This window comes from Vipera berus (assembly GCF_964194415.1).
Source record: "Vipera berus genome assembly, chromosome: 1".
In the NCBI taxonomy this organism is placed as follows: Eukaryota; Metazoa; Chordata; class Lepidosauria; order Squamata; family Viperidae; genus Vipera; species Vipera berus.
Window position 1 is genome coordinate 212259643 of NC_138202.1, and position 11884 is coordinate 212271526.

Below are 11884 nucleotides of genomic sequence, written 5' to 3' on the forward strand. Positions count from 1 at the left end.
AGTTAATAAACTATAGGTAGTGTTCACTTATCAATATCTGGGACCTGAAATTCTGTTATTAAGCAACATAGTTGTAAATCAAAAAGCCGCATGATCATGCTGCTTAGTGATGGCAACTCTTGCAGCGTCAGTTGCTGTCATTAAGTGAGGACCACACAGGTTGTTAAGTGAAGACCTTATGTGACTGTGACGTGATTTCCTGCTGATTTTCTCATTGATTTCATTTCTGGAAATTGGCAGATCACAGTTATGTGACCATGGGATGCTGTAGCAGCTGTAAGTATGCACTACCATTCATTCAGCACCATCGTAAGTTTGAACAGTCACTAACTTAATGGTCATTAAATTAGGACCACCTGTTAGAAATATTTCATTTAAATTGCAAATTAGCTATTTGTAACTTCTCTCTGCCAGATACTTGTGAATCTCCCAGAATTGCTTGGAGTCAGGTGGTATACAAATTACATAAACAAGTGTAGCAGATTGTGAATTGGGGTTTATTTATTTTTTGTTTTAATCTGGGTTATGTGCTGGAAGACTGAGTGGGCATACTTTCATGATTCTTAAGAAGAGAAAAGCAAACCCATGAATAAAAAGCCTGTCCTCCTCTGGATGTAAAATTTTTAGGCCTGAATTCTTATCTCTTTAGGCTAAGTATTTGTTGTAAATTACACAAGTTTTTGAAATACATAAAAATTCTTTTTCTTGGCTGAAGACAATAACAATAAAGTTGGAAGGGATCTTGGAGGTCATCTAGTCCAACCCACTGCTCAGGCAGGAAACCCTATACCATTTTAGACAAATGGCTGTCCAGTCTCCTCTTAAAAACTTCCAGTGTTGGAGCATTCACCACCTCTGGAGGCAGGTTGTTCCACTGGTTAGTTGTTCTCACTGTCAGGAAACTTCTCCTTAGTTCTAGGTTGCTTCTCTCCTTGACTAGTTTCCATCCGTTGCTTCTTGTCCTGCCTGCGGGTGCTTTGGAGAACAGCTTGACTCCGTCTTCTCTGTGGCAACCTCTGAGATATCGAAACACTGCTATCATGTCACCCCTAGTCCTTCTCTTCATTAAACTAGACACACCCAATTCCAGCAACCATTCTTTATATGAAGATGAATATTTGAAAATCAGTGTTTGAAGATCAGTTTCAAACAGTCACTGATTAATAATTTAATTTAATTTAATTTATTATCATTTCTATACCGCCCTTCTCCCGAAGGACTCAGGGCGGTGTACAGGGCAAGAATAAAACACAGAAATTTACAAAAATTAAAAAATAATTAAATGCATGCCCGATTAAAATACAATTGATACATAATAAAAACCCCAATAAAAATGATAAAAAACCCCACCAATCCCCCCTCAGGCCAGGCCGGCTTGCTCGAACAAGTATGTTTTCAGATCGCGGCGAAAGGAGCGCAGATCGGGCGCCGTCCGGAGCTCAACCGGTAACTGGTTCCATAGCTCCGGGGCGCCCACAGAGAAGGATCTCCCCCTGGGGGCCACCAGACGGCATTCTCTGACCGGTGGCACCCTGAGGAGGCCCTCTCTGTGGGAACGCACAGGGCGCAGGGAGCTTGATGCCGGCAGCAGATGTTCCCTGAGGTACTCCGGCCCCATGCCATGGAGGGCTTTGAACGCCATTACTAGCACCTTGAATCTCACCCGGAAGACAACTGGCAACCAATGCAGCTCACGGAGCAGAGGTGTCACGTGGGAGTATCGGGAAACTCCCAACACAACTCTCGCGGCTGCATTCTGTACCAGTTGGAGCCTCCGGGTGGTCCTCAAGGGAAGCCCCATGTAGAGGGCGTTGCAGTAGTCTAGACGAGAGGTCACGAGCGCGTGAGTGACCGTGCATAAATCATCCCGGCTTAGATAGGGCCGCAACTGGCGCACCAGGCGAACCTGGGCGAAAGCCCCCCTAGTCACGGCCACCATGTGATCTTCCAAGGTAAGCCGCGAATCTAGGAGGACTCCCAAGTTGCGAGCCCTATCTACGGGGGGTAATAATTCACCCCCCATAGAAAGAGATGGAATATCCGAATAGACCCGGGATGAAGGTATGCAAAGCCACTCGGTCTTGTCGGGGTTGAGTTGAAGTCTGTTCCTCCCCATCCAGACCCGAACCGCCTCCAGGCAACGGGACATCACGTTGAGGGCATCACTGGGGTGGTTTGGGGTAGAAAGAAAAAGCTGGGTATCATCAGCGTACTGATGATACCCAACTCCAAAGCCACGAATGATCTCACCCAGCGGTTTCATATAGATGTTGAACAGGAGAGGCGAGAGGACCGACCCCTGAGGAACTCCACAAACGAGAGACCTCGCGGTCGACCTCTGCCCTCCTGTCAACACCGACTGCGAGCGTCCCTGGAGATAGGAGGAGAACCACTGTAAAACCGTGCCTCCCACTCCCAATCCCCTGAGACGCCGCAGCAGGATACCATGGTCGATGGTATCGAAAGCCGCTGAGAGGTCCAATAGGACTAGAACAGAGGAATGACCCCTGTCCCGAGCCCTCCAGAGATCATTCACCAGCGCGACCAATGCCGTCTCCGTGCTGTGCCCGGGCCTGAAACCCGATTGGTACGGGTCTAGATAATCCGCTTCATCCAGGACCAAAGGGAGCTGGTGCGCCACCACACTCTCAACAACCTTCGCAAGAAAGCGAAGGTTGGAGACCGGACGAAAGTTGTTCAATACAGCTGGGTCCAAGGCAGGCTTCTTGAGGAGGGGCCTCACCACCGCCTCTTTCAAGACGGCAGGGAAGCTACCCTCACTCAAAGAAGCTGATATAACTGCCTGGAACCAGCTGCGTGTCCTCTCCCGGGCTGCATAAGTCAGCCAGGAAGGGCACGGGTCCAATAAACATGTGGTGGAGCTCAGTCTCCCCATAATCCTGTCCACTTCCTCCGGAGTCACAGAATCAAACTCCTCCCAAGTGATATCGACAAGACCACCCGCGTCCTGATCGCCAGACTCTGCCCAGTCGGAGTCCAGACCGGTCCGAATCCGAGTGATTTTGTCCGACAGATAATTGTTAAACTCCTCGGCACGACCCTGCAAGGGTTCCTCCCTCACCTCCTGATTAAGGAGGGAGCGAGTCACCCTAAACAGAGCGGCCGGGCGATTATCTGCGGACGCGATAAGGGTAGCGAAGTGATTAGACCTCGCCACCCTTATCGCAGCGAGATAAGACCTAATATGGGTTCTTAGTCGCAATCGGTCGGATTCGGATCGGCTGGACCTCCAACCGCTCTCTAGGCCCCGTCTCCGGCGCTTCATCTCCCGGAGCTCTGCGGAGAACCATGGAGCTCGACGGGATCTGCATCGGGTCAGGGGCCGCAAGGGTACAACTCGGTCAAGAGCCTCAGTGGCTGCCCTTTCCCAAGCTTCCACTAAGGCATCTGCCGAGCTGTGAGTGGGGGAGGCAGGTGGGGACCCCAGCGCTGCCTGGAATCTCGCGGGGTCCATTAAGCGTCTGGGGCGGTACCATCTAACTGGTTCCACACACCCACGGCGGGGGGTGGCAAAACGGAAGACCAGCCGCAGGAGATGATGATCGGTCCATGACAGGGGCATAATAATTGGGGAGCCCCCACCAAGATCATCTAACCACCGCCCAGATAAGAAAACTAGGTCAAGGGTGTGGCCTCCCTCATGAGTCGGTCCTGAAATTACTTGCGTCAGGTCCATGGCCGTCATGGAAGCCATGAACTCCCGAGCCAACTCAGATGATCCTCCCAGAGATGGTAGATTGAAGTCCCCCAAAACTATAAGTTTCGGGAACTCAACCACCAACCCAGAGAGGACATCGAGAAGCTCAGGCAGGGCTGCTGCTGCGTGACTAGGTGAAAGGTACACCAGCAGCAAGCCCAACTGCGCACCAGGGCCGCATCTCAAGAAGAGAGACTCACAACCGACTATCTGCGGAACGGTGGCCTCCCGCGGAGCTAAGGTCTCCCTCATAACAACAGCCACTCCCCCACCCCTACCCTGAGCCCGAGGCCGGTGTAGCACCCGGAAACCTGGTGGGCAGAGATCAGCCAGAGGAATACCGCCCTCTGGGCCCAACCAAGTCTCCGTGATGCAAGCCAGGTCCGCCTGCTCACCCTCGACCAAGTCACGGACGAGAGGAGCTTTATTAACGACAGACCTGGCATTCAGGTACACCAGCCGGAGCTCAGGAGGCTGCACATCCTCACTCCCGGGACCTCGGGGTAGAACAAGAGGGTCGGAACGCCTCACCGCTTGCAAGTAGCGGAGAGGCCTTCCCTGGAGTCGATACGGCCCTCTGTTCCTGCACCTGCTGCCATTCCCTAACGTCGTGGGAATAGGCATTCCCACGACTTGCCCTGGAGCCCCGGGGGCGACCGACCTCCGCTCCTCCCCTCCGCGATCAATCCCGGCCCTGACCTGAACAATGGTTGCTGGACTGCCCCCCATATCCGAACAACCAAAAGAAGTTCCCACCCCCCTCCCTAACCTCCTAAAAAATTTAACCAAAAAACTAACCAGGGGCCTCCTATTTGGCTTATATCGGAGGCCCCTACCCATGCCCAGCCATCTCTCAGGGTCCCAACACTCGGGCCCTTCATCAAGAGGAGGTGTAACAAGTAAGGCGGGTCGCTCCCAGGATGGGGGGGCCCCCCTGAGAGCGTATAAAGTCGTGCTCGAATAAGTCAGACGCATGATCTTAACAAGTCCGACAAAAAAAACAGCAAGGCAGACCAGATCAAACTCAACATGGGAGGATCTCAAAATAAATAAATCGAAGGCAAGTGTCCAGGGAGCCAGCCCAGCTCCACTGCCACTGGAGCTGGGAAATCCCGGGATAGATCGAATCCCGCCCTCTCACGGCGGTCAAAGCCAGGGGGCAACCTGATACATACAAACCGGGGGAGCAATACCCCCCAGAGCTCTCACCTCTGGGAGGCAGCAGATGTAAAAACCTAACCACTCTCCCACAGTGGTTACATACGCTGAACTAAATTTAAGACAGGGAAACACCAACAGTCCTGCTATTGCTTTATATCAGATTTAGGCAAACCTCTGGGACTGCTGAGAATATCTGGAAATTTGAGATCCTATCAAAATTGCTGCTGTAAGGCAGACATGGCACAAAATGCCTGTTCTCATGGTCATAAAAACACCTTACTACCAGGAAAGGTGCCAAGAATACTATTTTTTAAAAAAATAAATTTATATGGTGGCCATCTCATTAACAAGATATGACACTAGCTTTCCAAGATGCTCCTTGCCATTCCAACTTAAGTTTGTCTTCTTTCTTGGCAAAAAAAAATACTTTTAAATGAAATACTAAGGTGTAGCTTTGGAACATTTTCATTTTTAAGACTGTATTTAAGATTTCTGTGGGGAAATTATTTGAGGGAGGGGGAAGAAGCCTTTCAGTTAGTTACATACAGTAGTCTCTATTTCTATTTCACTTGCATGCTATAGGCGGATGTCTTTTTTGAATCACCTAATTGAGCAATTCAAGTATTAAAAACGTAAGAAAGCGTCAACATGTGTCCAAGAATGACCCACCCTTGCAGAATTAAAAAGGAATCCTAGAAAAGGTGCTGACAAAATCCTAGAAAAAAATGTTATAAAGATTACTGAGCTTGTGTTTTGAAGGTTAGCCTAGCATTCCTAGCTTCCCTGTTGACTTTGCTTATCAGAATGTCACAAAAGATAATCACATGTCCCCAGGACACCCCAGGACAAATATAAACCATTTGTCAGGCATCCAAATTTTGATCATGTGACCAAGGGGATGCTTCGCTGATCATAAGTGCAAAACTGTCATAAGTCATTTTTTTCAGCACCTTGTACCTTCGAAAAGTCACTAAACAATATTTGTAGGTTGAGGACTATACCTGTATATGTATTTGTGATATGGATGTACGTAGATTTATCAGTGGACAGGACCAGATAACCCCATGCCTTTGGGATAGGGTGGAATGGAAAGAGATATAAATGAATGCATCATTATAAGTGTGAGAATCCACATGTAATTAGAACAACTGGATGAAATTTGTCATCTTATGGCTACACTCAGGGAAAGCTCATAGTTGTCTCAATACAAATAACATAGAGTTTAATAGAGTTGAAGTTTCTGACTTCCAGATATAGCAGATCAACAGATCTGGAGAATATCAGGATGGGAGGACTGAAATGGAATATATCTTCAAATATAAGATATATTCTCTTTAAAATGGACAGGATCAGGTTATTGTCTGCCCCCCAAATCTAGAGCCGATACTCTGGTGAATTTATAGTGACCTGGTGGTACAGTGCTCTCTAGTCAACAGATCAAATAGAAAAAACATACAGTGGATTTTTTGGATGGCTCCCTCCCACATAAACCCATGTGTTTTTCAGAAGCCTGATAAGAGTTAAGAAATACATTACCTGACAGTAGTATCTTATATTTCTTCTGCTAGATGTTAGCGTGACACCCTTGAGGAACACATAGGTTGGCAGTTCATCCTAGTCCTCCACCAAATTTAAGTAGGTGATAGGAAGGAAAGCCTGGACGTATTATGGTTTGTTTCTGATGTCTACCATTGACTGACACAGGCAATATTTTGGAAGTCTACTTTGCCCCAATTCAACCTTAGTATCATTCACATATATGGAAAATGTGAAGAGGCCTGATAAGTATGCAATAAGGATGGCGGGGGATGGAGTGGATGGCTGGGAAAGCAGGGAAGGCAACAGTGTAACCCAGTGGTGTCGGGTGACAGAAAATATGGAGGGAGCTAAGGGGAACACAACCTTTGTATTTAGTATCGGCCTTAGGTTCCGCCTCCTTGCACTCACCTTATTTACCTGGACAGTGGATCTGTGGTGGCCCAGGTCTTAGACTGCTGCTCTTAAATGCCAGATCAGCCTGTAATAAGGCTTGCCTTGTTGCTGATTTGATTCTTGCCAAGAAGGTTGATTTGGCTTGTATCACCGAGACCAGGCTGGGCCAAGAGGGAGGCATTGCTTTCTCAGAAAGGTGCCCAGATGGTTATCGAGTGTGGCACCAGGTGAGGGAAGAAGACCTGATTTGCTCCAGAGGTCACAGCCAGGCAGTCCAATGATGGCTGATGAAGAACTGTGATTGATATATAAATGCACATTTGGGTCTACCTGCAGGAGCCTGCTACTACACGCTGTCTCCCGCAATAGATTCAGGGCACATCTCTCTTCTACTCTGCCAAGTTTAATTTCTCTTAATCTTCCTCTCACCCTCTTTACTTTATCTTGAATATCTGCTTCCCAAATTGTCTTTGCATGACAGTTAATTCAGCCTCTGGTGGAATTTCCAAGTGTTCCTTTGTTACAAGGGGATGGATTGGTAATTTTATTCCCATGTCAAGAACATCCTTGAATGCCACCCTAATTGACCTAAAAAAGGACAGACACTCCAGGGCAGATTTTCAGGTGATATTGGAAAAGGCAGGGAGAGACAGTGGCTGAAATTCACCACCGCCTTAGGAGGCATTTCCCAGTTAACCCAATTCGCGAATCTTACAATGAGATCAAATGCTAACTTTCTTAGTATAAAACCAATGCAGGTAGTCCTTGACTTATGACCACAACTGAGTCCAAAATTTCTGTCACTAAATGAGACCATTGTTAAGTGAGTTTGGGCCCATTTTATGACCTTCCTTGCCACAATTGTTAAGTGAATCACTGTGGTTGTTCAGTTAGTAGCACAGCTGTTAAGTGAATCTGGCTTCCCCATTGGCTTTTCTTGTCAGAAGGTACAAAAAGTGATCACATGACCACTGCAGCCTTCATAAATAAGAGTCAGTTGCCAAGTGTCTGAATTTTGATCATGTGACCATGGGGATGCTGCAATCATCGTGTGAAAAATTGTCATAAGTCACTTTTTCAGAGTCACTAAATGAACTGTTGTAAGTTGAGGACTATCTGTAATAGTGCTGGTAACACCAGCAGCAACACTTTCCATCCCAAAGATATTTACAGATCTTTAAAGAGGCAGGTTAAGGGGAAAAAAGAGATAAATAAAATGAGAAAGAGAGAGAAAAATAAGAGTTAAACATAGACAGTTTTTTACATGGCCTGATTCTAAATGGATCAAAATTTATTTATTTACCTATCTTTGTGGTATTAAGGAAATAAACTGCTACTTTAATATAAAGCTGAAAGAGTAATCTTGGGCCAGTTGCTGCTTCTTAGTCAAGCCACCTCACAGGATTGCTGTTGTAGGGAAAATAGGAGTTGGAAGTATTATGTACACTGTGTTGAGCTGTACCTATTAAGGATGGGATAGAAATCAATCAAGTTGATAAATATATAATGAACAAGAAGGAAAAATATTCAATAGTTTTTGTATACTATAGGCAAGCCGTGGTGGCGCAGTGGTTAGAATGCAGTACTGCAGGCTAATTCTGCTGATTGCCGACTGCCAGCAGTTCACCAGTTCGATTCTCACCGGCTCAAGGTTGACTCAGACTTCCATCCTTCCGAGGTCACTAAAATGAAGACCCAGATTGTTGGGGGACAATATGCTGAATCCGTAAACCGCTTAAAGAGGGCTGTAAAGCACTATGAAGTGGTATATAAATCTAAGTGGTAAGTGAAGTGAACATCTTTTTACAGAATACAGATAGTCCTCAACTTACAACCATTAGTTTAGTGACTGTTTGAATTTGCAACGGCACTGAAAAACATGACTTATAACCATTTTTCATACTTGCTACTGTTACAACATCTCCGTGGTCACATGCTTCAGCATCCCCCTTGGTTACATGATCACAGGGTCACATGATCAAAATTTGGACACTTGGCAACTGGCATGTATTTACACTGCCTTATTTTGCAGTGTCCCAGGGGTACATGATCTTCTTTTATGACGAGGAAAGTCAAGGGGAAACCAGATTCAGCTAACAACTGTGTAACAACTGCATTGATTCACTTAACAGATATGGCAAGAAATTTTGGGCTCCGTTGTAGAGAAAAATAATTTTGTCAAGCTCTCACAGGTAGGCCTTGGATGTTTGGGATGGATCTTTCCAGAACTCCTCAAGAGAGAACTTATTTGAGGGAGCCACAAGAGTTCAAAACTAAGCTACCCTGAGCTCAGTGCAGGATGTGTGGAGTTAGTGTGTCAAAACAAGCAAAATACATATATGTGGCCTCATGATGCAAGCTCTGCCCCTTTGTACAATGTTGATGCCATGTCTGATTTTTTGCCTGTTTTGCACAGGTGTACCTATGAATGCTTCTGATTGAGTTTAATAAGACTGACCCTTGAAACAGTCCAGGATTGTAACTTAAAGAGTAAAGAAATAGTTTATTATATTTTAAATTCTGGTTCTGGAAGATTCTGAATTTTGCAAGAACTTTCTAGACATACTTTTAATAATTTGGTCTCAATAAGTCACCCCTGCTCACTTGAAAGGATTTTGAAATCTTCTAGACTGTAATGTCTAGACAAAACATTTGGAGAGACTTGCCTTTGACTTGCCCAGGAGGTGGAGAGATATGTAAGGAACAGAACGCTCCGAGGGCTAGTCCTTCATCAAAATGAAGCTAGCATGGGCCCACTCTCTGCTTGCTGCCTGGGAAAGAAAAATACAATATAAGCTGTCCTAAACTCTCTGAGAAGAAGGCAACCTTGGCTCTTTTATGACTCGTGGACTTCAACTCCCAGAATTCCTGAGCCAGCCATGCTGGGAGTTGAAGTCCACAAGTCATAAAAGAGCCAAGGTTGCCTAACCCTGGTATAGTCTGACTCTATGTCCTTGGTGAGAATCTGAATTCTCATTTTCTGAGAATCTGAACCAGGAACTGAAAAACCTTTCAGGGTCTAAACCAGAAGAAATAGAAAAAGCCGGAAATTTTGCAAGGCAGCTCAGACTCCTGATATTTTGTTACTCATGCCTAGAATTTATCAAGAGAGCTCAAGCAAGAACACCAAAGTCTCATGATATTTCAACATACGTAACAATCTGACGTTCAGAAACCCTGTGCAGATGACCCCTTACCTGGAGTAGGAAGGCATTCATTTTTTGCTAATCTGTTTAAAAAGTAATATATTATCCCTAGAACCCGTTGAGTCATAACAGATATATGTTGGATTTATTTCATGAAAGCAGCACTACAGTTTCCTACTGAGCGCAGAGGTAGTTGCTGTATGTTAAATGGTTGAAGAAACAAAAATAAAGTAGCATAAGGATAGCCCTTGTACACTACGGGGAAATCTATATTTTGAAATAAATGCTAAAACAATTCTTCATCAGGTCATGATTCCAGCTTATATCTATGACATTTGTCTATCAACTTAGCTGTATTATGAATTTTTTGTGTTTTAATTTATGAGGCTTGAGTCCATTCCAAGAAACAATTTGAGTAACATCTCAGAGAAACCCCTCCTTAATTCACACGAAGAAAAGTGAGGGAGGAGGAACACACTCAGACTTGCAGGATTCTTTTCCTGTCGTCGATCTAATCAAAATACAGGTAGTCTTCGACTTACAATCATTCGTTTAGTGACCATTCAGAGGTACAACAGCAGTGACATATGACCGATTTTTACAATTACAACTGTAATAACATCATCACTGCAGCACTCCCACAGCCATTGGGATGATTGTCAACTGGCATGGTGGTAGTTAGCCAGTCCTTTTTGGATTAAAAAGCTAGCAGGGTCAACCCTACATGGTTAGATTTGGGACATCAAATAACCTATTTGAAGAAGACAATGGCAACTCATGTTTGCACTGTCACCATGAAAATGTCATGAGTGTACCTATGTTGTCAGCAGGGGTCAGGCTTGACTTGACAGTATCTTTACCTTTTACACCACCAATCCTGATATAAATTTCTAAACTCCTCTATAAGCCTCTCTTGAATATATTTCTTTGTCAATGCCAGAATTCTTGTTTGTCTATGTCTATGTCTAGGATATGTCTTCCCTTTCAAACCTGACCTATCAGCAAGCGCCATTAAGATTTCTTTACCACGTACAGTAGTATTTCAGGCAGATTTCTGGACATTCTTTTTATACCTAAGAAGGTCGGTAGTAATGCATTCATTTCTTCGTTTTCAAATTCTGCCATCTGCTGTTCAAAGGGTGAAAACACAGTGAACATCTCATTTATCAACAAATTAAACCAGCCTTCCTCAATATTTAATTTAATTACTATCAAGTGAAAAGGAAGAGATATTTTTCAGTACGTTAAGATTTTCCTCAACGATGAAAATTCTGAAACTATATAGATAAAAAACAGATTTTTATCTCTGGGTATAAAAAACAAGGTCTTTGGTTACACAATCAATAGCATTTTTTAAACGTTTTGCGTAATATTTATCAGTTATTTTATTTGTTAAAATGCTTTATCTAATGCCAAAATTTAGATTATATTTTGGGCCCTTTGGATGTAAATAAATGTATTGTAAAGTCAAGTAAAAAAAATATCTTCCAGTTAGGCTTTTCCCTTCTCCCACTTTCTTTTTTGGGCAGTAGGAAGAGTTAGAAACAATGGGAACCCCGTCCCTCATGCAGATGAGTGACCTAAAGGGAAGAACAGTTAGACTTCTAACACATTTCTGCCAATGACAGAAATGAATACCATAATAATACTACCTTCAGCAAGCACAACTAGGCGTTGTGCTAGCTGAGGTGGTTAAGACTCTTACGGTGTCTAAATATCTTGCCAGGACCAGATTTGGGAAACATGAATCAAACTTTTTATTGCTACAATGCATTTACAATCAGGAATAGAATCACTGTTTTCATGGTGATGTAATCACCACAAGACAGTATGCTATCCTCAGAATTTCATTCTCCATCTGAGCAGATTTTGTGTCAGAATCATCCTACTAAAATATAACCAGATACCGCAGTCCTACTGTATTCTT